Source organism: Triticum aestivum, chromosome 7B, assembly GCF_018294505.1.
Source record: "Triticum aestivum cultivar Chinese Spring chromosome 7B, IWGSC CS RefSeq v2.1, whole genome shotgun sequence".
In the NCBI taxonomy this organism is placed as follows: Eukaryota; Viridiplantae; Streptophyta; class Magnoliopsida; order Poales; family Poaceae; genus Triticum; species Triticum aestivum.
In genome coordinates this window covers 714433674-714460013 of record NC_057813.1, presented here as the reverse complement: position 1 = coordinate 714460013, position 26340 = coordinate 714433674, and the positions used below count along the sequence as shown (strand labels likewise).

Sequence of the window (26340 nt, the reverse complement as noted above, 5' to 3'; positions counted from 1 at the left end):
CCGGTCATAACAATTAATGTCAAGGTTCTAGCAGCTACATTGATTGATAGACACACACTTACCATTGAAATAAAAAAAGGTGTTAAATCATGAAATAAATTCCGGAGAGTGTGAACACTCATACCAAGTATAGAACTTGAACCCAGGTGCGCAGGTTCCACCACAAGGAATCTTACCATCTGAGTTATGATTAGTTTACTAATAAGAGTTCTTTGTGCCTTTGTTGTTCAGTTCGTACCAGAGAGATAGATAGTTTTCCTGTCCACTTGTGCCTGCCCTCTGGTATGATGCAAATTGATTGAGAGAAGGGCGGGGAGGCAGAGGGGGAGTTGGGAGAGGGCTCAGGAGGAGGGATGGCTACGGCTGGGAGGCTTAGCGCACCAAAGATCCCATCTGAGGATGTTGATCGTGCTCTGCCTCCGACCCCTGATTCCAAGGGGAAGGCGGATGCGAGACACCCTAGGGGTGACGGCTCCCCTCTGATCATTTATTTGGAGGCCACAAGGAAGGCGGTCAGTGGGTCACTGGTGGTGGGGCGGGTATTCTCGCCCTTCCAAGTGAACCCTCGGATCATCGTCGATGAACTCCGTGCTACGGCATGGAAGCGGCAAGGAGGGATCAGCATTCAAGAGGTGGACAGCGATGATGGGAGGTTCATCCTCAACTTCACCACCGAATCGGATCGCCGCTTCGTTTTGAAGGCCCAGCCATGGCACTATAAGGGGGATGGAATCATCCTTGCTGAGTTCGACGGCAAGGGTAACCCGGCGGATGTTGACCTGGGTGTGATGGCCATCTGGGCCCAGGTTCGTGATCTTCCTTTCGAGCTAAAAACTGAAGATATGGGGTCGAAACTAGGGGATCAACTTGGTGAGGTGATCGAGGTCTCCCACCGAAACCACATGATTGTAGAAAAGTACTTGAGGGCTCGTGTGAAAATTCCACTTCATGAACCTCTCAAGAAATCAATAGAGTTCACTCCGTTGGGTAGTAAAGAGATAGAGTCATATGATGTTAGGTATGAGAAATTACCTTTGTATTGTGAATGTTGTGGGCTTGTAGGTCATACGTCTGAGCGTTACTGTAGTATTCCAAAAGAGAAAAGAGTATCTAGGGTTCCCAAAAACCTTAGTGTAGAAGCTTACTGGAAAGACCAAGTGTCAAGTAAAAAAGTTCTCATGTTCGCTGGCTCCAGAAGCAACAACACCTCAAAGTCTTCGGATGGCATGGTGGTAAAGGTGACTAAAGCTGTGAGGGACCTCAAGGTGGCGGACAAGGATGTTGTGGCGTCCATGACGACGACAACCATCAGGGGACCAACCTAGGGGGGCCCACGCTCGGTCAGGAGGACCGTGCTCCGGGGGCTCCCCTGATGGTTCCTCGTGGTGCTGCTTCCGGTCAGGAGGATCGGACGGCGGCCAAGACCACCCCTACTAGTCTGGGCCAGGAGGGTCTTGGGCTGGTGGCAAAGGAGTACACTCATCCGGGTGTGCAGAAAGGCCAGAAGGGCCAGGCCCTGCTGCAGATGGGAGGCGTTAGCGCACCTCAGGCGCTGGAGGCTGCTGTTTACCCTGCTGGCCAGGAGGGCCAGGGGTTTATAGCAAGGTGTTATACCCTGTCGGGTGTGCTGCCTGGCCAGGAGGATATGCGGCTGCTGGAGGAATCATCTCCATCCAAGACGCTCGTTGCTGGTCACCAGCAGTACCGGGCTGGCCATGAGAGCCAGGGGTTACCACGGTTGGGAGAGGCCAACCAAATCAACATATCTCCAACTGCTGTGGAGGCAAATCCCATGCTATTCAAGCCGGGTGTACTGGAGGCCCTATCCGGGGCAGTGGCAGCCAGGCTTGCTGCAGCAAAGGCCAAAGATGCTAGTGCTTTTGTTTTTAGCGCAGAAAAGAATCTCATGCAGCTAAAGGTAAACAGGAAGGGTAGGCAAGGTAAGAAGAAGGAAGGTAACGTGTGCTCAGAAGATGCGCGTAAGAAAAGTATAGGTAAAAAAAGAACAAACCCTTTTGGCACTCCACCTACAGGAAGTGACGTTGAGTTTTGTTTGAGAGAGACATGGATAGCTATGAGAGAATGTTGTGTGGTGATGTTTCTTCCAAGCGAGTGTGTATGGGTAGAGTGGATACAGTACAAGATGGGTATGGGGTCATTACTCATGTGACTAAGGAAGCGGAGGGAAAAGACGACGCTTCTGCGGAGCAGAGGAGGGAGTCACTTGGAGATGATGGCACATCGGCGGCCTCTAAAGAGGTCCACCGAGCCAAATGAAAAACCTAGGATGGAACAGCCGTGGCATGCTCTCGGCTCTCCCCCACGGCAGTTCGCAAGCTCTTGGATTTACAAGGGCGCATCAAGGCGGATTTGATTTTTCTTTCTGAGTCTCATTTGAATAAATGTAAAGCCGATGAGATGCGTAGTGTTCTAAGTTTTGAGTCGATGTTTGTAGCTGAGAGCGATAGTCGGGCCGGTGGCCTTGTTTTATTTTATAATGAGATAAATAAAGTCGTTTTGAACTATGCGTCCGCTAATTTCATTGATGTTTTGTTTATGAATGAGGAAACTGTACAATGGCGGTTTACGGGTTTTTATGGTCATCCGAATTGGAGTGACCGTATTTTGTCTTGGGATGATATTCGCAATTTACATAATAAGGGCGATCACCCTTGGGTTATTTTGGGGGATTTCAATGAAATTTTACTCTCCTTTGAGAAAGAGGGTGGTAACGCGAGACCAAATGCAATGATGAGAGATTTCCGTAATTGTTTGGGAGAATGTGGGCTGGCAGATATGGGTTATATTGGTGATCTCTTCACCTAGAGGAGAGGCAAAGTTAGGGAGAGACTTGATCGGGCAGTTTGTAATGTGGATTGGGCAAATAAATTTCCTCGTGCTGCAGTCATAAACGAAGAGCATGTGCACTCTGACCATCGCCCACTAGTTTTGGACACAGAATATTATGATGGGAATATATTCAATCAATCACAGGGTCGAACGAAACAATTCGAAGCCAGATGGCTAAAAGAAGAGACAGTGGGAGAAATTGTACGTACAGCCTGGGATAAAGCAAATATTTTGGGTATTGGACCAAATCTTGCTCAACGTACAAGGGCGGTGAAGGCGGATTTGCATATTTGGGATCGTGACACTCTTAAAGGACCAAGACGAAGAATTAATAAACTTAAAAAAGAGTTGGAAAAACTTCGAAGGTGTCCTATTAATGTGGATACACAAGCGCGACAAAAGGAAATCCTTGTCCTTATTGGAACAAGAGAAGATCTATTGGCTACAGCGTGGGCGTGCAAATTGGTTGATGCATTGTGATCGTAACACCACAGTTTTCCACAATGCGGCATCGGCCAGAAAGAGAAGAAATCAGATTAAGAAATTACTTGATGAAAATGGTGTTTGGGCGCAAGGAACAGAGATGAAGGATCATATTAAGAGGTACTTTTCGAATTGTTTACCTCAGAAGTAACCCAACCGAACCAGGACGTTCTTTCACTTATCCCAGGGAAAATAACTGAAGAAATGAATAATGCTCTTCTCGCCCCTTATACAAATGATGAAGTTCGTAAAGCCCTATTCGACATTGGGGATTTAAAAGCGCCAGGTCCTGATGGCCTTCATGCTATTTTTTATAAAAGATTCTGGTCTATATTGGGAGATGATCTGATTGAAAAGGTTCTTAAGGCGGTGAATACTTGCTCCATTCCAGAGGGATGGAATGACACTGCGATTGTAATGATCCCAAAGGTTAATGCTCCGGAAAAGGTAACTCAATTTAGACCAATTAGCTTGTGCAACGTAGTGTATAAGGTAATTTCAAAGATGATTGCTTCTCATTTGAAGATAATCCTAACAGATATTATCAGCCCAACTCAGAGCGCTTTTGTGCCTGGAAGAATGATTACGGATAATATATTAGTGGCTTACGAGTGTTTCCATACAATAAAGAAAAAGAGGGTTGGAAAGAGGGCCTATGTGCCATCAAATTAGACATGCAAAAGGCATACGATAGAGTGGAATGGGTCCTGTTAAAGGAGGTTATGTTAAAATTGGGATTTGATAAGAAATTGGTGAATTTAATTATGCAATGTGTTTCTTCTGTGGAGTATCGAGTTCGTTTTAATGCCGAGGAAATTGAGAGTTTTAAACCCACTAGATGATTGAGGCAGGGAAACCCCCTCTCTCCCTCCTTATTCTTATTATGCACGGAGGGTCTTACTGCCCTTTTAGCGAAAGCAGAGGAGAATGGAAGTATTTCAGGCATAAAGGTATGCAGAGATGCTCCACCTATTTCCAATCTTCTCTTTGCGGATGACTCTTTGATACTTATGCGAGAAAATGCTATGAATGCGGAGGCGTTGAAATCAGTTTTGGATTCTTATTGTGCCGCCTCAGGACAGATGGTGAGTGTTGAAAAATCTAGCATATTTTTTAGTCCAAACACAAAAGTAGAAGAAAAGGCACAAATTTGTACAATTCTGAATATTATGACTGAAGCCCTAAATGATAAATATTTGGGTTTGCCTGCCAATGTGGGCATGGATAAAAGTGATTGTTTTCAATTCCTGATTGACCGAGTTATTATGAGAATTAATGGATGGAAGGAAAAACTGTTATCATCTGGAGGGAAAGAAGTTTTGCTCAAATCTGTTGTTCAAGCTATACCTACCTATGCTATGTCCGTCTTTAAAATTCCTAAAAAAATTGTAAAGGAATCATTGACGCGATGTCGCATTTTTGGTGGGGTGACGAAGACAATCAGAAGAGAATGCACTGGATGGCATGGTGGAAGATGTGTGTACCAAAAAATCAAGGAGGCATGGGCTTTCGAGATATACATTGTTTCAACTTGGCTTTGTTAGCCAAACAAGCATGGCGTCTTATTGACAAACCGGAGTCTTTATGTGCCACTATCTTGAGAACTAAGTATTTCCCTGACGGTGATTTGATGAGTGCAAGTTTAAAGAAAGGTTCATCCTTTACTTGGCAAAGCATTTTGGCGGGAGTTAACTCACTGAAAAATGGTTATATCTGGCGAGTTGGAAATGGTCAGAAAATTGATATTTGGAGAGATGCATGGATTCCCCACGGTACAGATAGGAAAATTATCACCCCTAGAAGAGGGAAACTTTTGTCAAAGGTAGCTGATCTCATTGATCCAGTTATGAATTGTTGGGACGAAGATTTGGTGAGACAAACTTTGTGGCCGATTGATGCTCAAAGAGTCCTCGCCATTCCCCTTCCTATGCATACCATGGAAGACTTCATTGTGTGGAGTTTTAGGAAAAATGGTTTGTTCACTGTTCGCTCTGCCTATTTGGAGGAATGGAACCAGCAACATGGAAAGAAGTTGCAGTATATAAACGGCATGGGTAGAATCAATGCCAACCCTATTTGGGGGGAGATTTGGAAATTGTCTTGTCTAGCAAAGGTAAAAATCTTTATTTGGCATACATTACATGGTACACTCCCATGCCGCGTTACACTGGCCAATAGACACATGAAGGTCTCGCCTATATGCCTCTCATGCACAAATGAACAGGAAGACACGAAACACGTATTGTTCCTCTGTCAAAAGGCAAAAGAGGTTTGGAAAGCTGGGGTTGTGGGGTGTGATTAAAGAAGCATGTGTTATTGATAAGGCAGGAGAAGCAATCCTTGAATTTTTACTTCTGAAGCCAGATAATGAAATAGCTACTCTAGGAATTCAGAATGCACGTGAACTAATATCTATAACCGCTTGGTATTTATGGTGGGATAGACATAGGCTGGTTCATGAAGGTAAGGCTCAAAACGCACAACAATCCTCCATGGGGATTAGCACTACAAAAAAAAGACACATCTGTGACATTTTGGGCCGAACGAAAAAAAATATGTCATACATATGACACTTCTATGACGATAATTGTGACAGAACCCGGTATCATCATAGATGTGGTGGGCTCCTACTTCTATGACAAAAAATCATGACAGAAAATGGGCTTTTCGTCCTGGGCGGGCCGGAGACGCAGCTGCATGACATTCTTTGGGCCGTCCATGACGGAAAAAATCGTGGTAGAAGCGAGGGCGAGGAAAATTTTGGGGAGTTCCCGGTTACGGTGGGTGGTCGGGGGCCGAGCGATTATGCGAGTACACGTACGCGCGTGTGTGCGAGGCGTTGGCTCTAACTGAACCCGAGCGAGGCGTTGGGCTCTAACTGAACCCGAGCGATTGCACTGCAGGCTACGCGTTACTGAACCCCAGCGATCGATTCCTTCGCTACTGCTGCTAACTGAAGCCGATCGATGTTGCCTCTCTGGATGAACAGTGAGCGTTGCGAGGGGGTTTGGATGAACAGTGAGCCGTGGGAGTGGATGAACAGGACCTGTGGCGTTGCCTCTGGATGAACAGGACCCCGATCGATCAAGCCGGTTGGGGCTGGATGAACAGGACCCCATGGAGGGCTTGATGAATAGGACGACCTCGTGGAGGGCTGGATGGACAGTAGACGGTGGAGGGGTGGATGAACAGTAGCCCGTGGAGGGGTGGTTGTATAGGAGCCGTGAAGAGGGGTGGTTGAATAGTAGCCGGTGGAGTAGCGCGCGGTGGAGGCTGGATGAACAGGAGCCCGTGGATGAACAGTCGCAGGTGGAGGCTGGAGGAGGTCGACGGTGGATGAACAGTAGCCCGTGGAGGCTGGAGGAGGTCGACGGTGGAGATGAATAGTATCCCGTGGAGTCCCGTTTTGCGGTACGCCACACCCCTCTCGATGAACAGGACCCCCGCTTCGACCATAGCGCTCCAACACAAGTCCGTTTTGTCCGTTTTGTGATACGCCACACACCTCCCGATCAACAGGACCCCTGTTTCGACCGTAGGAGGTCCGTTTCCTCCTTTTTGCGGTACGCCACACCCCTCCCGATCAACAGGACCTTCGTTTCGACCGTAGGAGGTCCGTTTCCTCCATTTTGCGGTACGCCAGACCCCTCCTGATCAACAGGACCCCGTTTTGAACGTGGCCAGTCGAACACAAGGCCGTTTCCTCCGTTCTGCGGTACGCCAGGCCTCGTTTCCAGCGCCTATTCCGTCCAAGCCCCCTCCCCCTGATGAACACGACCACGCATTCCGTTCTGATCCAGCCGGTTGGCTCCCCTTGAACACGAAGATGACGGTGTTTCTCCGTTCCGACCCAGCCAATGTACACGAGCCCTGGCCATACGTATATATGTGCGAGTAGGCATTCAAGACCCCGCCCGTATGTACACATACGTGGCCGTATTTTCTTTCTTGCACCCTGGCCGCTGTACGTACATGTACATGCTATGTGCGCGCCTCTATACAACATGTGCGCGCCTCTACTACGACACGTGCACACCTCTACATCCACCAGTATATATGTACGTACACGTTCGCGACCAGAATGATAACGCTAGGTACGCTTCGACCAGGTGGGTCCCGACTATCAGGCACTTCCTTGCGTGCGAAGATGTAGATGGTGGGTCCCAGCAGTCAGGGGGGCGAATCATTTTTTTCAGACACACTTCCTTGCGTGAGAAGATGTAGCTGGCGGGTCCCAGCAGTCAGGGGGGCGAATCGTTTTTTTTTTGCCCGGACGCACTTCCTTGCGTGCGAAGATGTAGCTGGTGGGTCCCAGCAGTCAGGGGGGAAACATTTTTTTGCGAAATATGGTGGCCCGCCTGGTGGGTCCCTGCTGTTAGGTGGAGGAATAATTATTTTCCGCGTAATAAGGAGGCACTTCCTTGCTGTGCCTGGACCCAACTGTCAGCCTCTCCACGTACAGTCCACGTCTGATGAAAGTCATTCCTTGACCACGTTGACCACGCCGCGCCGAGAGCACCAGGGCGGTGGACGACGACGACGCCTAGGAAGGGGATGACGCGAAGCCGGGGAAGACGCGGTAGTGGAAGCCCGTGCGGAGAGGAGTACGAGGGCTCACCGGTTTGGCTGCGGTGTGAGGCTGTCGTCGCCGCAGAATAACAGGGGGTGTGGGTGAGTAGAGGGATGCCCTAGCCTATGGTGGGAGTAGTAGGGGGGCGCTGAGGCCTGCGCAGCAGCACAGCCGGCCATGGGAGGCGGGAGCAGGCGGTCCCGCCGGCGCTGCTTTGGCGGCTGGAGCAAGAAGATCAGAGATTGAAGAAACACGACGGCCGTTGGATTGACATCCAACGGACGTCTGCTAGAATCGTTTGTTGACATATATAATAACTAAAAAAATCTTGCATATGCGTCAACTAAACAGGCCCACAAGTCAGACCACTCCTTCTTTTTTTAATAATTTATATATAGCTCATGGCAACTTCTTATGCAATTTATTGTAGTCGTTTTTTTTGGTTGGCCAGGGCCAATTTCGCATATTTCCGTGGGTTCCAAACTATTTTTAATACCGAAATGTCGAGCCAGATTTAAAGTACTTTGAAGATATATTTAAATTAGGTTAATGCCCAATGAAATAGGAATCTGAAAATATGAAAAAAAAAATATAAAGTAATTGCCAATTTGTCATCTGTTTTTATATTTACAACCCATTTCATATTAATTTCAAGATTTGCAGGCATCTTGAAAGAGTTGCAGCCCATCAGGGCGTAGAAAAATAAGTAGGCCTGGATTGGGTATTCTTCAGAAAAAATAAACTGGGCTCATTTTTACAAAGAAAAAATAGCTGGGTTGGTCACATGGTGAACATAAAATATAAGCCTGGGCTAGACGGGCCACAGCCCAGTTCAAACGCTGCTCCATCACAACAATAACAAAAAAAATACTGCTCAAGCAGCTACGTCCCAGGTGTCAGCCGATCTTGTGCTGTTCTCTTGTCTATTGACTATATACGCTCAAAATGACGTGGGTCCCAGATGTCAGGAAAACACTAGGAGGAAGCATTTTATTTTTCCATACACTGACATGGTGGGCCCCTGCTTTCATCCTATCCACGTACTTCTGCCGATTCCTGTTGTTTGGTGACCATGTTGACAACGCGAGAGGGCGGTGCCGCGGCGAGCGCACCAAACCGCGCAGAGGACGTCGGCGTTAACGATTTAGGAGAGGTGGGGCGGCGATGCGTGTGCTGAGGCGCAGCCAGCCGTGGGAGGCGGAAGCAGGTGGCCCCACCGGCGCTGGTTTAGTTTTGGCGGCTGGAGGAAGACAGGACTGAAGAAACACGACAGACTAGAAAAGCAGCAGGAGTACTTAACAACCTTAACTGAAACCAACAGGGGCACTTAACAACCAAAGCTGAAAGCAGTATGAGTACTTATACAGGTTCAACCGTACAAAGCACGCCTCGAACAGTGCTACTTTGCCTACAGTTAACCAAGTGTGAGGCCGCCAAGCCCCAGGACCGCCACCCCGCGCATCCACAACTTTCTGAAAGCGGATTCATCTCGCAATGTGGTCAATAAACAGGATATTCGCTTTAGAGACATGGAAAAGCATGAACATAATCTTCTGTCCTGTTCTCCAAGATGGATGGGCCTTCATTATTTGAGACCACCCATGATTAAGTATCTTTTCACCTCCAAGGGGAATGGAGTAGGTCGACATAAACATCATGTTGTGACCAAGCGCAAGTCTGACCTGACCATGGTCAGGCATCTGTATAGGAACAATAGAACTGGGCAGTTCCTGTTTTAAGAAGATCACAGTTGTAAAACTGTGTATAAGGAATAGTTTATGAACAACATATATAACAGAAAACAGCTCATACCATAAGTTTCTCGACACAGTTGGACCTGTTCAACGAGTGCAGCAGTGGCACACATATCCCACGTGGCCTTCCACCATTGAAACGCCCCACAAGGACCTCAAGACAATCAATAAAGTGTAGGAACTTGTGGATGTCGATCCAGTCAACTTTAGTGCCATCAGTAACAGCCGAGTTATTACAGAGTAACAAACGAGCAGACTGCTTAACTCTGAAAAAACCTACACGTGCCACCAATTATAAGAAAATATTAGTTAGAAGTGGCATCTTCGTGAGAGATTCGTTGCTACTTCTAAAGTTAAATTGTTATTAGTTAGACAGAATATGTGGATTAAGAAGTAATCGAGGCAAAGCAAGAACCAGATACAAAACTAACATGGATGAACAATTGGAACGACGTCGGGGTGGAAGATCGTAGTGAAGATGAGACCAGGTTCTGCTATTTCCATCAACATTCGTGCGCCAACTTTCAGTCTGTAACACTTGAGAAAGTTTACCCAAGTTCGGCCATAAAAAAAGCAGTGATCTTCTTGGTTCATGAACCCAACTCGGAACTTATATCCATGGCTTGTCTTCACTGTGACCATTAAACTAGTGTATTCAGTTATGGAAAGGCCGAGCATCTTGAGTACATGTGTTCTGGCAGAGCAAATAATACACTGCAGGAAAAATAATATGAGAACACAGCATGTTCAAAAAAACCCCACCCTCCCGGATAGAAAAGAGGATTCTAGGAACATACTGTGCGCGTTTCAAATGTTGTGTTAGGATGAGAAGGAACAAGTGTGGCGTCTCGCCGAGGGCACAGAAACCTGTAGGGTCCTCGCACTTTGGGCACTGCAAATGAAACACACTAGATTCAGTAGGAAGAAAAAATGCATCAACGGCGGCGGCTGCCATCCTAGGATTACCTGCGACCAAGGGACTTGGATTTATCGGGGATGGATGAAGAATTCGTACCTGGTTCTCCATGAGAAAACTCTATGCAATCACCGAGAGGGGGTTTTCTCTGAACAAGCAGACGAGGGAGAAGGGGATTCAGGCCCAGTGAAATATTGCCGCTTCGTCCGTCCAGCTTACTGCTAAAGCCGTAGAGGGGGGGGTTGTGATTTGACGGCTCATTGGGCATTACTGTGGTGCTCCGACCGGGGTGTGTCTACCATGCAGTTGTGCACTCTAATTTGTGCATATGGGACGTGGACCCCGTTGCCGGTTGCCCCACATATCAGCGAAAGGAAGTAGAAAGACAGGAGTAACTAGTTACACATAAATATATTTTTTGACAGAGACTCCCTCTGTAAAGAAATATACAAATCTTTTATATCACAACTTTATACATAAGAAAAATCAAGGGGAATATATATAACATATATCTCTCCTCTTATAAAAAACAAAGTTGGTGATGATGGTGTGCCTGCCATCCTGCAATATAAGCCGTCCGATTTATATCTGAAGGATAGGAAGGAAAAATGGAAATTTTGCAAAAAGATACCCACACCGACTCAACATTTGCAAATAAGGCCTTCCCTCGTTCATCCTTTTCTCCCACAAGATAAACTACTCATACAAATGCATCTTGATGTTCCGTGCAACGCATGGGCATCTTTCTAGTAATTATAAAAAATAGAGTTGTTTTTAACACAGTATAGACGAGTTGGTGATGATGGTGTGCCTGCCATCCTGCAATATAGGCCGTCTGATTTATATCTGACGGATAGGAAGGATACTATGGCAATTTTGCAAAAAGGTACCCACACACCTCTCCACATTTGCAAATAAAGCCTTCCCTCGTTCATTCTTTTCTCTCATAAGATAAAATACTCATACAAATGCATCTTGATGTTACGTGCAACGCACGGGCATTATGGGAGTTCAGATTTTTCTATTGGGGTTCAGCTGAGAATATAATACTCAGACAGGCTCACGGTTCTGGACTTTGGGCCGCAGGCCCACCCTGCATGTTTGGGGGTCCATGTGTTCTACCTCAGCGCTTTTCATATTGCAAGCGATCGGTTCGGCGCTAGTTTTAGATGTTGTCGCAAGGCGAATACACAAAATTGAATAACGCACGGCAGCTGTTGGAATGAAATCGAACGACAGTTCCTAATGAGCAATCATAGTTGCAATTCTATCAACGATATACCATGTGATAAATAATAATGTCGTACTACTTATGCACACAGGAAACTTGTTTCACCATGCCAGATTATTACATCAAAATCTCTCGGAGGATAGATCAATTCGGCAGTTGCGTGGTGCTACTGAAGAATTTCAAAGTTGATTTGGACCAGCTCTCCTTGCCGAGAAAGTTCGATTTTGACATCATCCCCTACCGAAAGATATGATTTAGATATGAACCCTGACCATCCTTTAGCATCAACCATCATGCGACCATCCTTTGTACTTACGGTATATTGAGCAGGTTCATTCACACCAAGGCTTCCCATGGTAAGAGAAACTTGACCGCGGTCGCCCGAATTGTTGAACGACTCCCTCGTTGCTCTAGGAATTCTCTGTTTGCAAACAAGAAGACATACCCAAACAGTTAGATCAACACAGTGAATCATGTGAAACAATATGAAAAGAAAAAAGAACGAAGCACTTGGGCGGCCAGTTCTTACCAAGAAGGTGGACATGTCGATTTTCGTAAGGACTTTGGTATACCAAAAAGTGCGAACTGCGGCCAGTTCTTACCAAAAAGTGCGAACTGCAGCCCGGTTTGTTGCCGGTGCAACTGCACGGCTGGAGCAGATGAAAGTGCAAGTGTTGGTGCAGGTGCCGAAGCCGCTGCTGCTACCGGAGATGGTGCTCCTTGTAGAGCTGGTGCCGGTGTTGAAGCAGGTGCCGGTGTCGATGCCCGATCCTTCGGTAGATCAGACTGATCCGCTGACGCGGTCGGTGCCCAATCCTCAGCTAGATCTGACTGAGCTGCTGCCGCTGTCAGTGCTAGAGCAATTGTCGGTGCTCGGTCCGTTGCTGAAGGTGGTACCAATGTGCGAGACAGTGGCGATCGTGTCTGGTCTGCTATGATCAGCTTTCTAACTTGACTAGGATCCATGACCTTGATCCAGTCTTTTTCTTCATTTCTTCTAAACGCGAGAAGGACTAATTGTGGCATTTTTGTTAAACCAAACTGCAGTTCATCATAGGGATTCAGCTTGTACTCAGACAACAGACTGATCCAATTTTTTCCAGTAATATAAGTGATGGACAGTGCCTTCGTTACTGAGACGACATAAGAAGTCAAACCTGTAAAAATAGCCATCGTACAGCAAACCAAATGGTTTATTCTGTGATGAATGTCACATGGAAAACCTGCATCACAAAATTGCAGGAAAAGAAAGAAAACATGACATTAAATCAATAAGATTTAGACAGTAAATCAATAAGATTTACTTGATGTGACACGAGTGAATCCTTACTAGGAAATCACTATGTTGAAGTACTAAACAGAAGATTGATCGTCCAACTATGGCTGGCATGCAGGGCCCCCTCCTACTCCCACAAGCAGGACAGTCCAAAGGTCGTGACAAATCGTATGGACCGAACATCCATGGGACTGGAAATCCTGGTGGGTGCGATAAATCCTGCAATGCATACAGATATTGGAGTGTAACCATAATTGATAAACCGTCCTCACAAAAAAGATGATCTGGATACTTCAAAATATACAGACTGAATTGAGTGGATAGACATTAACATAGACCGTTCTCAGGACTGACCACACACCAAAAGTGGCAGTACTAATAAACAATACAGGGTTCATAAACACAAATCAAGTACTAAACAATAGTACTTACTACAGACAAGCAAAGTTGCACTAGTTAAACTCTGCAGACTATTTCTTGCCACCGACCTACGGGATGAACCCCGCATAACTGACTAGGCCATGGACTTCGTGAGAGATGTCTACATGCACCATCACCATCTTGTCAACCTTGGAGAACCTGACGGAGTGGTCTTTCCACTCATAAACATGATGATGAAGACATGCCGCATCAGATTTTTTGGGAAGCTTTACAAGAACCACACCCTTCATAATCGACGGCACAGCCGGGAAATTGTTGTGGCCAAGTACAACCTCGAGAACATGCCTGACAACAATGCTACAGGAAAACACTAGTTCAGGACACGTGGCGACAAGGACACAACAGCTGGATAGTTTAGCAGTAGAACTCATCCCCAGGTCTTCCAGTTCACATGGCATGACTTTGAGAACTTCATCTCCACCGCGGACCTGGTTCTAATTCAAACAGAAACCATATTTTATTACTACCTCCGTTCAGAAATATAAGATAATTTTCGATATTATACTCCATATATGACTACATATACGCACAGAAATGAGTGAACAAAGACATTAGAACATGTCTTCAAAGGCATGAGAGCAGAGGGATTACTTGCAATATCCATAACACAAGTTACTGAGGCAAATATACCCTCTTCAAAGGTAGCATTGATGTTCATAAAGTATTCCCTCCGTCCCAAAATTCTTGTCTTAGATTTGTCTAGATACGGATGTATCAAGTCACATTTTAGTATTAGATACGTCCGTATCTAGACAAATCTAAGACAAGAAATTTGGAATAGATCAAGTAGTTGAAAGTAATCTATAAGAAATCAGTGTCAACCTCTCGCATGTTTTGGTTAAAAGAGGAATTTAGAACCATCATTTGGCACACTAAAATCACATGCAAGATCACCCAGAAAGTTGTACTACCAGTACTAGTACTGCATGTTAGATGAAAAAACATGATCAAGATCGAGAAAAAGATCGTCAACAAGAGACATTACCTGGACTTGCTTAATGAGGGATCCCGGAGAGGGGGGCTTGGACAGGGCGATGGCTTTGAGCTTCTCTGCGGTAGTCTCGGCGGGGTGCTTGCGCTTCTTCGTACCATGAGCCCCGACGGTTTTGGCCAGAGCCATAGACATCACGTCGGCCGGTGCTCCAGCGTCCATCCAAGAGAGGAAGCTGAGAGAGAAGAGTGAAAGGAGGAACGAGATGAGGGAGAAGCGAAGCGAGTGGGGGTTTTCTTCAAGAGAGGAAGCTGAGAGAGAAGAGTGAAATGATGGTTGCTTCGTCCGTCCAACTTACTGCTGGAAAGGAGGGGGTTTTGTGATTTGACGGCTCATTGGGCATTACTGCGGCGCTTCGATCGGGTAGTCTACCGTCACTCTACTACGGAGTAATTTAGTGCATGGCTGGTGGACCCAGGTGCTGGCTGTCCCACACGTCGGCGAAAGTGAGTAATTTAGCGCATGGCTGGAGGAGGATCCGCACGGTAGATTGTGTCCATTGTTTTTCTAAAGAAAAAAAAATGATTACAACAAGTGTTTCCACTCTTACGATGGAGGAGTGCGAAACACGGCAGCCACTTGAACATACACAGTGCTCCTACTACTAGGCATGTGCAGTGGTTTATACGTTAGTACTAGACAATCGTGTTGCTAGTGTAGTAAGATATGACGATAACAAATGATGTTGTGTGCATGTCAACTACTCCTATATGTAACATAGTACCGCTTTTTCGACTGTCCGGTCAAGAATGAACGGTGAGATCAATGTTAATAGAAGTAGGTCTACAGCACACGGAGAGTATGGTCCTACAGTACTCCATGAAACATGAACCATATGAAGCACGAATAGTGTTAGGCAGGGTGTATGAAGGGGAATTCCGTATGAAGGGTGCACGGGATGGGAGCAAAAGTTCTCTTCTCGTCCCACTTTTGGGTGTTTGGCAGAGTGCATGAAGGGTGCATGAGTCCACACTAGTAGGTTAACAAAAATACACGAAGAGGAAACAACTATATTGAGATGAGAATGCAACCAAACACACCCACATGCTTTGTGCTACAGTGACTGATCTGCATCGTCTGAGTTTGATCCAACGGTCATGTTGCGCCGAGACATGGACATGCCCATGCAGAGGGCGCCTAAACACCACCGAAGTCTCTCTGCTTCTCGAGGCGCACGACATTGGTGATGTAGGGTGCAACCGCCCGCAGAGCCCGCTCCCGGTCCACGGGAGCCAGCTCGTCAAAGACGGCGTCCAATGGCACGAATGGATTCCGGTGACGGAGCCCTGAAAGGATTTGCCCGGCAACAACGACGGCAGCCCGCAACCCCTCCTTGTCCAGCTCAGCCCCCACCATCGCGCGGAGACGGCTCAGCTCCTCGGAGATATAGGTGAAGAAGGACACCAGGTCAGGAAGCCGCAGCTCGTTGAAGTCGACCGGGTGGTCGAACGGGTTTAGCCCGACGGCCGGCATCGTCGCGCTGGCATGACGGTAGGCATCACGCAGCCGCAACACGTGCTTGGCAACTTGGTTCACCAAGTGGCTGAGGAAATCCTGGACCTCGTCACGATCGGCCCGCTCGTGCTCCAGCCGGCTCCCCTAATGGCCTATCATATCTCCCTCTTTCTGCAGCAACGCTGCCGACGCCTCGAGCATCTTTGTGGTGGACGCCTGCCACTTTTGAAGCTCCGTGAAATCCCGCACATAACGGAGGAGCATGGCACTCCTCTCCTCCTTGAGCTCACGGAGCTCCACGTCCTTGGCCCTAAGCTCCGCATCCTTGGCATGGAGCTCCTGAGTCAGGCGCCTCACCTCGGACACCGTGATCTGCTGCGCCGCCATGGCACCAGGTAGAAGCAATGGGGACAGGAAGCAAAGGGGATGAAACGGCTGAAAGGTAATGCAATCTATGGGAAGACGGAGGGAGCCAGGCGAGGAGCGGGGAACCTTTTGGTTTTCACCACGGTAAAACACCAGTCGACGACTTCTCACATTAGGGAGCAGTGGGTTTTACAGGCGGAGTCATCGTGACTAATTGTTGTCGCGCCTGCTCCCGTCAATCAAAAAATTAAAAATCCTGCCGCGCATGCTCCCGTCAATCAAAAAATTAAAAATTCTGCCGCACCCAAACACCAGAGCAACACCGCGGTGGATATTTAAATTTACCTGCCGGCAAGTAGATAAAATAAGGGGTGAAAAAACAAATGTGGATGCTAGCCCAACTAGCCCAACTAGCTAGCCACCGTGCTTCACTAATGTACTTGGCGGGAAAGGTGGTCTTTCGTGATTTGACGACTCATTTTCTTACTTCGGCGCTACGACCGAGGAGGACCCAGAAAATGCGTGGTAGGGCGTTCCACGCAAGGAAGAATATATGCGTGCACCACCCGGGAGGACCCCGAAACCGCGCAGTAGGGTGTGCCACGTCTCGGCACAAAGAAAAAATGTGCATGTAAAAATATACTCCCTCCGTCTAGGTGTGTAAGTCATCTTACGAAAATCAAATAATCCCAAAACACTTACGCGCGGTGCATTAACTTCTATCTCGTTTCTTGTTTCTTGACATATCAACCAATAAGAGATGAGGGGTATGCATGCTTTTAATGATTTGAGACTACCAAACACGACATGCAGTGGTTAGTTCATTGCATGCAATGTTATTAATTAGCAAATAAACATTAAGGTCTCTAGTTATCCCCTCCTCCTTGGTCACGGTGACTTACTCACCTAGACGGAGGGAGTACTATATCAGACGTCGGCAGTAACTCTAGTAGTACCTATGGTTCGACCTCGGGACCTAGCCAGTCGGTCGAAAACACCCCACTAGCCACACAGCTTCATCATGCAAATGTGGCACGGAGGATAGATGTGGTTAGCTCCGTCTCGACTAGCCACAACGTCTCTTGTTCTAGGCGATTCTTCTATTTTCCAAGCTTTTTTTGTTGTTGTAATAACACTACGGCAAGCTAGCGCCGCTCTTCGTGTGTGCTCGTGCAAAGGTTACACGATGGAGAGAAGAGAGATTGAGATCGCGGACCTAGGACCCACCAGTAAGTGAGACAACGGCCATGCACGTGTTGACGAGGCACTCCCTCTACTCTACTCAACGTAATACTGTATAAAATCAAGTTATGGGACAAAGCCAACAACCGTTGTTGTTTCAGGCTATCGACTTACACTTTTTAGTCGAGGTTGCCAGTTCGATATTTGTTAGTTTTAGGTCCAAATTTGATTAATGAAAAGTGGGACCCCTATGTGTTGTTCCGATATTTTAGTGTAGGATGGTTTTTTTTTGAACAAACACTTTGCGCGGTTAGACAAGTAAAGGCACGAGTTACACGTATTTTGCAAATTTACGAACAAAAATGACAGCGGCATAGAATATCACATCCACCCTGCAGCTTAGATACCATGGTGGTACGAGTTTTTACACCGTTGGAAGTGAGATCCAATGGCTTGGGAGTAGTCTTTGTAATTATGCGCAATTTCCAAACTCTCCAAAGGTCTTTTTTGCAAATAAAACATTCAGGCCTCGTGTGCGCCGCTGCATCTTCGATCCAACGGCTCCCCGTTGCTCATATTAGGTGCTTCCCGTGGCTTAATTACCCGCTATGATGATATGAACATCTAGGTCGTTTGATCAGTGATCAGATGGCACATGCGTAGTACTTGTACTTTCTGCGCATTTCCCAAACTCTATCAGCCGTATATTGCAACAACATTCAAACCTCCTACTCTGGGCCGTTAGATCTCAGTGAACTCGTATCACCATAGAATTTACGGTGCGGGAGCACCTCATATACTGCTGTGCGAGAAAACATAAGGTGCTATCGCAACTTGGATGCTACGGGGATACGAGCTTCGAGGTCGTTTGATCTGAGATCCAATGGCATCTAAGCAGTCTTTGTGCTTGTAAGCAGTGGCCGAACTCTTTTGGGGATTTTTTGCAAAAAACCATTCGAACCACCGAGGAGGTGTTGGGTCACAAATCCAACGGCTCCGAAGAGCTTGTACCTCCAAAGCAACTAAGGTGTGGTAGCACATGATATTCTTACATACAGGAGAATATGATGTCCTCCTTCATCTTAGATGCTATGGTGATACGAGCTTCGAGGTCGTTGGATATGGGATCCAAGGGCATCTGAGTAGTTTTTGTACAAATTGTGTGCAATTCTCAAACTAATCAAGTTTTCCTGTTAAAATATTAAGACACATCATGTGAGCTGCTATATCTCAGATCTACAAGCTCCAAGCAACTCGTATCGGCATATAGCATCTAAGGTATGGGGCCACATCATATTCTATCGGGGAGGAGGGGTGGGGGTGCACAACCAATCGGTGGTTGGGAGGGTTGGGACAAATATAATCTAAACAACCCTAAACAGAGTTCCACCATTTTATCTAAGGTCGAGGGGTTGACCCCCGACAATCATAGCTCCGCCTAAACACAACATTTGCATGTACTGTAGTACTAGACTTAATATTCATGTTTCAGTCTCATGTTCATTTTAAATATTGAACTAAGGACCATGCATGTCTTACATTTTACTTCATTTGTTCCTATAAATATTAGTTTTTTTAGAGATTTCAAATGGACTGGCACATACGGATGTATATAGACATATTTTAGAGTCTAGATTCACTCATTTTGCTCCGTATGTAGTCACTTATTGAACTCTCTAAAAGACTAATATCTAGGAATAGAAGGAGTATTTTTGAATTCGTGTCATACAAGCATGGTTTGGAAAAATAGATGCACTATACTTATTGGATTGTTGTTGTGTTCGTGCGTGTGTGTCTGTGTGTGTGTGGTCATATGCTTGATACATACAAAGTTTTCTCACCTCCATATTGTTCATCTTTTAAATTTGAATTTGCATTGGAAAACTTACTAGGGATACCATGAAATGTGAAATCCACGTTGAGATCACTATATCACAAACTCACTCTAATTCAACAACTCGTCATAAATCAATTACCACATTAAGATTAGTATTTGCAAGGAAAATACGGGTATTGTAATACACATAGATTCGTTCGGCAATTTAAAATGTTCCTTTCGTATTCTCGAATTGTAGGACCCAACGGCATACCAGCCAGACCTTGGCTCTTGTTGATCCTAAAAAAACAGGCTCATATCCTTCGGTGGCGTGCGTGGTACGCACATTAGGGAACCCCAACCAATCGAGCCTCAGCGCTTCAAGTCAAAATATCTGGCAGCCAAAATTCCAGCCCTAGGAAATTTCCCTCATGTCCCTGGTCCATAATGACTACCGATGAACAACGGAGGGATGCTTTAGTAACTAGACAACGTTACCTACCGTGCCGAGCACGGTTCAATTCCCTCGGTCACCGCTCATCAAGGTCAACCGTCAACTGCATTGCCTAGTACTACCACTACTAGGAAAAGGGCTATAGATGGAAATGACACTAATGGCGCACCAGACATGTGGTGCGCCATTAGTATATACTAATGGCGCACCACCTTCTGATGCGCCATTAGTGTTGAAACTACTAATGGCGCACCCTGCCCACGGTGCGCCATTAGTACCAAAAAAAAAATTTGAACTAGTGCGCCTGTCCAAACATACTAATGGCGCACCGTGGGTGTGGTGCGCCATTACTAGTTAAACTAGTAATGGCGCACCATGCCACGATGCGCCATTAGTAACCTTGGCCACCACTTCCACCGAATGCACCCCCCCCACCCCCCCACCCCCCCGTGGATCGCCTTTTCAGTTTTAAAAAAAAATAAAAGAAAATGATAAAAATGTCAAAAAAAATAAAAGAAAATAAGTTTCCCATGTGATATGTGGCCTAGTTGTTGGGAAAATTTGCAAATATGAATTTTGACTTCATTTGCAAAATCTCGCGAGAATTAGTAAAAATGGGCATAACTTTTGCATACTAACTCGGATGAAAAAGTTTTTTATATGAAAAATCATCTACTCGAAAAGTTACATCCAAATTTAACGGGGGGAACCTCGTTAAACATTTTCAAAATCCTCAAAAACCTAACAGAAAAAAAGATACGGGGCTTTTAAGATCTAGAGAGGCAAAAAAATCAAAAAAAATTCAAACTTACTAATGGCGCACCTACCCACGGTGCGCCATTACTCTCTTCCCGCCTTCAAAATTCAAAATAAGTCAAAAAAATAAAAAAAGTTACTAATGGCGCACCTGACCATGGTGCGCCATTAGTATCTTCCCTCCTTAAAAATTCAAAATAAGTCAAAAAAAAAAAACAATTACTAATGGCGCACCTGCCCGTGGTGCGCCATTAGTATCTTCCCGCCTTCAAAATTCAAAATAAGTCAAAAAAATAAAAAAAAATTACTAATGGTGCACCTGCCCGCGGTGCGCCATTAGTATGCCGTATATATGGCTGGTCCTCTCCTCCTCTCTTCATTTCATCTTCTCTTCCCTTCTCTCCTCCATCATACTTCTCCTCTCCGGTGACCTCCTCCTCCTCTCCGGTGACCTCCTCCTCCTCTCCGGCGACCTCCTCCTCCCTCCTCCCTCCTCCCCTCCCCTCCCCTCCCCTCCCCTCATGGTTTCTTCTCCCTCCTCTCCGGTGACCTCCTCCTCCCTCCTCCCTCCTCCCCTCCCCTCCCCTCCCCTCCCCTCCCCTCATGGTTTCTTCTCCCTCCTCTCCGGTGAGCTCCTCCTCCCTCCTCTCCGGTGAGCTCCTCCTCCCTCCTCTCCGGTGAGCTCCTCCTCCCTCCTCTCCGGTGAGCTCCTCCTCCCTCCTCTCCGGTGAGCTCCTCCTCCCTCCTCTCCGGTGAGCTCCTCCTCCCTCCTCGCCGGTGAGCTCCTCCTCCCTCCTCTCCGGTGAGCTCCTCCTCCCTCCTCTCCGGTGAGGCAAAAAATCCCTCCTCTCCGGTGAGCTCCTCCTCCCTCCTCTCCGGTGAGCTCCTCCTTCCTCCTCTCTGGTGAGCTCCTCCTCCCTCCTCTCCGGTGAGCTCCTCCTCCCTCCTCTCCGGTGAGCTCCTCCCATCCCCTCATGGTTTCTCCTTCCTCCTCTCTAGCGACCTCCTCCTCCTCCTCTCCGGCGAACTCCTCTCCGGCAAAAGACCATGGCAACAAGATCCAAAAACAGGAACAAAATTTGAAATAATGTCGTGCCAAAAAACAAGCAAAAAAAACGAGCAAAAAATGGGCAAAAAATCACGATCCAGATCTAGATTCAAAATGGCGCATCACTAATGGCGCATCACAGGACAGTGCGCCATTAGTATGCCGCGGTTACTAATGGCGCATCCAGTTGTGGTGCGCCATTAGTATCCAAAGCACCTGGGTATACATGGCCCCTGGGAGGCATACTAATGGCACACCGTGGCCTATACTAATGGCGCACCACTGGTGCGCCATTAGTAAAAATTACTAATGGCGTGCTGTTAGTGGCGCACCACAGATGCGCCATTAATGGCCATACTAGGTGCGCCATTAGTAGGGGTTTTTCTAGTAGTGTACTACTACTACACCAGGATGAGCAAAGAATTGAGCCCGTTTGTTCCTGCCTAGTACTTGAGTTAATATATCAGGCAATGCACTGGTACGGAACGATTATCCTTTTACTCTGCATATATAACTTGTCTGAAGTCTAACTAAGCAAAATGTTTGACCAAATCCTTTCTTAAGAAATACAACAGGACAGATGTACGGCTTGAAAATTTATTGCATGATGCAGGTTATGATATTGTTTCGAATCCTGGATCTTAAATTTTAGAAAATCCAAAAGTGAGCATGAATTCTTGAAACTGAGCATGGTCACGTGATATGGCACAAATATTACTCCGTAAGTTTTTTCTTCAATTTGAGACAAGCTGCTTATGACAAGTTGCACAAATGAAGAGCCAAGGTATTTTGGAACAAAGACGTGTCATGTTAAGGCGAACGTTTTCACTATTGAAACCGTGGGCGTTTCGTGCCGCCACGAGTCCCCGCTTCTCATCGCTGGTGCCGTCCGAGCAAGCGTGTGATGAGTAGATGGGAGGTGTGCGAGCAGACCGCTGCGCCGGCTGACAGGGAGGCGTGCGAGCAGACCACTGTGCAGGCTCACCGGGAGGCCAGCCCTTCCCAACTTCTCCCACTTTTAATGTCGTCGGCGCTGCAGTTTAAAATCAACCCTGCACTACTCGGTATCGCTACAATCTTCTTTCTTCATCTCCGATTCTCCTGTCGTCTACCTCCAACTAGCCTGACCTAAACGTACGCCATGCCACATCATGATGGTCTGCCCTTAGTGTTCCAGTTTCCTGAGGAAGACACCCAGCCGGAGTCTCAAGAACATAAGGCGCTTTGGGACGATCTTGAACTGGCCTTGCGGGAAGACGCCGCGCCTGTCCCCGCTCCCGTTCCGGCTCCCGTCGCCCCGACTGCGCCAGCGCCCATCCCCGTGGCATTGATGGGCTGCGAGCCGCACATTGTCGCCGAGCTTGTTCCCACAGGGTTCCACGAGGTCCCCGCCGACTTTCACGCGCCCGTGCATCTGCCAGCGAATGCGCCTGCGCGTGCACTAACGCGCACGCCCGTGCACCTGCCAGCGCATGCGCCTGCGCGTGCACTGACGTGCGTGCCCGTGCCAGTGCCCGTGCACACGAATGTCTCCGCCGCGCTGTTGACAGCGCATGTCCCCACGCGGGTGCCAGTGCCCCCCTCAGCGGCATGGATGGCCGCCGTCGACCGCTTCCTTGCACCAACGCCAGTCACCTCCTCCCACCAGTTGACTCGCTCTGAAGTCCAGAACATTTTGGCCTTTCTTGAAGCTAGGCCAACGTCCAGGAGTACGCCAACAATGGCGCAAGACGCCTCCGTCGCCGTCGGTCAGTGGCCCTACTACACATAGAGCACGGCAGAGGAGCCGCTTCCCACCGCAAGACGCCGCCGCCGCCGCCGCGTAATCTAAATTTGCCATGAAAAACGTTCGGATTGCCATGCTTAAAATCTGAACGTTTATCATTTCCGTTTATTTTATATCGATCGTCATATAATTTAAAGTCGGAATCAGACTGAACAAAATCTATGGTTTGATCGATTGAATGTTCGCTAGAGCCGTATCAAATTAAATATAAAACGTCATCAAGCCACATGTATTCCTTGTCATCCAACGACCTAGACTGCTTCAATGTCGAGCGCTCAACACGTTTAGCGTGCAGTTAATTTCATGCCAAAAATAGTGCTAATCACATGACAACACGCAAATAATATCCTAGTAGTTAATATCCGCATGCACTTAATATATACTTCCAAATTAACGTGCATTGCACGAACACACTGACTAGTGCTGCTAGTACGTGAAACTGGTGTCGTGACTTGTGAACGCGTCCAGATATGGTCAACGGCAACATCGCCCGCGAGTTCTTCGTGTTTGCCCGTGCGTCTAAACGCAGAAGGGGAGGAGAGAGAGAGCACACATGGAACCCACCAGTAAGTGAAGGCGAATAGTACTAAAAATAATATTACATGTTATCCATTAATTAGGCTGTGGTAATATAAAAACATTATGTGAACAAAGGGGGTACAACAAACATTGCTATTCTACGTATGTTGCCTATTGACGTGCGGCTTGAAGGCCCGGTCGCATGTTCGATCCTCGTCCTTTATTTTTTAATTTGTATATGGGTCCAAATTTGTTTCATGACATGTGGGCCCCTCGGTGTGTAGTTTGTAGCACTTTAATTTGTGGGTCGAAATTTGTTCCATTCCAAGTGGACTATCGGTGTGTAGTTTTGTAGCTTATTTATAATAATTAAAGAGAACAACATAGTTTTTTCAATAATACCATGGTGCGACGTTGAAGGCGAGAAAGGACGTGCGAGAGAGCGATGACCGAGCCAGAGGGAAATCAACTAGGGGAGTTGCGTGGGTTGCAACGGTGTTTGGAGTAGTTGTGGGCCGAATGCTACGAAAATATAATCTAAACCGATCGGAATAAATGCCTACACAAATTAATCCAAGGTTGGAGTGCCCCTCGCAATGTAAATAGCTCCGGCTTTGCGAGGGATGGAGAGGTAGTAGCTTCAACGCGTGGAAGATACGGTGTGAGAAAGCGAGGTCAATCGAGAGACATATAGATAGAGAGACAAAGTGAGTGTGGTCCGACATTCATTGAACAAATATATATGCTCTGGAGAGATATTGTCCGATTGAGCTTTTTGGCAAGGGTGAGGGCTGTAAGATAGAGCTTGAGAGATGATCCAGTCACAGACGTGTAGATATATTTTGTGCGTGGGAGGAAGCAAGGTCAACCGATCACATAGGGTCGCCGTGCGATCAAAAGAGTGAGACGGGTTGGAGAGAGTGACCTAGATAGACGATGTGCGTGAGAGAGTATACAATGTGAATAGGTCGAATTGGGCTCAAACATGGTGATATATCGTTTTTGTCCGAGAAAGAGCGAGGTCAATCGAGACATACGGAGAGAGAGAAGAGAGAGAGATTGAGTGAGCGTGGCCCACCATGAGGTCGAAAGAGTGGCGGCGGCTTGGATGGACTGACCTAGATAGACAATCTGCGTGAGAGAGTATAGAGTGTGTCGATCGAGGCCCGAACAGGGAGATATATCATTTGTGTGTGAAAGAAAACGAGGTTAAACGAGACTCAGATAAAGAGAGCGAGATTGAGCGAGTGTGGCCCGCCGTGCGGAAGAAAGAGTGAGACAGTCTCGAGGGAGTGACCTAGATATACAACGTGCGTGCGTGCGCACGAGAGGTTGGGGGGGCTAGATAGGCAATGCATGTATTTAGCGCGAGAGGGTGAGAGGGAGAGGGGGAGAGAGAGAGAGAGCTCGGCATGGGGTGCAATGGCGGGTGTGTGAGGTAAATACATTTGGTAACAGAGTGGAAAAAGGGGTTGTGTAGTTGAGAGACTTAGAGATCGAAACATGGAGAGAAAGAATGAACGTGTGTTGGAAACCGATAGCTTCCTAAGGTGGTTAGGAGAGGAAGATTGACCGATACAGGAAGTATGTAGCGTTTGTGCGGGGGGGGGGGGCTAAAAACAACATTTGAATGTACATAGTACGAGACTTAATATCGATGTTTCAATTCGGTGTACATTGTAAGATTTGAACCGAGGACCAGGCATACGGGTAATTATTTCGAATTCGTGCCATACTAAGTTTCGAAAAGTTGACATTGACTCAGTTTGTTGTGCTATTTTGTAGGTCATATGTTTGAATCCATCCAAAAGTTTTCTCACTACCATGGTGTTCATCATATACATATGAATTTGTATTAAAAAAGTAGCGTGGATACAGTGAAATGCGAAATCCACGTTAGAATTGGAGATCGCTACGTGACACACACTCTAATTCAAATAACTAACTACGTGACACACACTCTAATTCAAATAACTAATTATGTGACACACACTCTAATCCACGTTAGCGTGGGTACCGTTTCGATTTTTTTTCAAATAACTCCTCATTAATTAATTTATAGTACTCCCTCTGTTCACTTTTATAAGACCTTGAAGACATTTCAGACAATGTGCAAAACAGTTCATTTTAAGTTGTCTGAAACGACTTACAAAAGTGAACGGATGGAGTATCTCGTTTCGAATGACTAATTATTGCAAGGAAAACACGGGCATGGTAATACATACAGATTCGTTTGCAAATGAAAGAAGATTCGTTTGCATTCTCAAATGTAGGCGCACCAGGCAGACCAGGGTCGTGTCGGGGTGGACGCTGCTTCGGTGCCTTAAGGCACCGAAGCAAAGTCGTGTCAGGGTGGTCGCGTGTGTCGAACGGACGCGTAGCACCCAGCCACCCACCCCCCTCCCTCGTCCCTCCCTACCCCACTCCCTCCCTTGTCCCTCCTTCC

At 46.9% G+C, this 26340-nt stretch overlaps 1 pseudogene; it reads left to right on the top strand.

Annotated features, from left to right (window-relative positions):
• The first annotated feature begins 1372 nt into the window (after positions 1-1372).
• Positions 1373-26340, top strand: part of LOC123158589 (uncharacterized) — a 43253-nt pseudogene continuing 18285 nt past the window's right edge.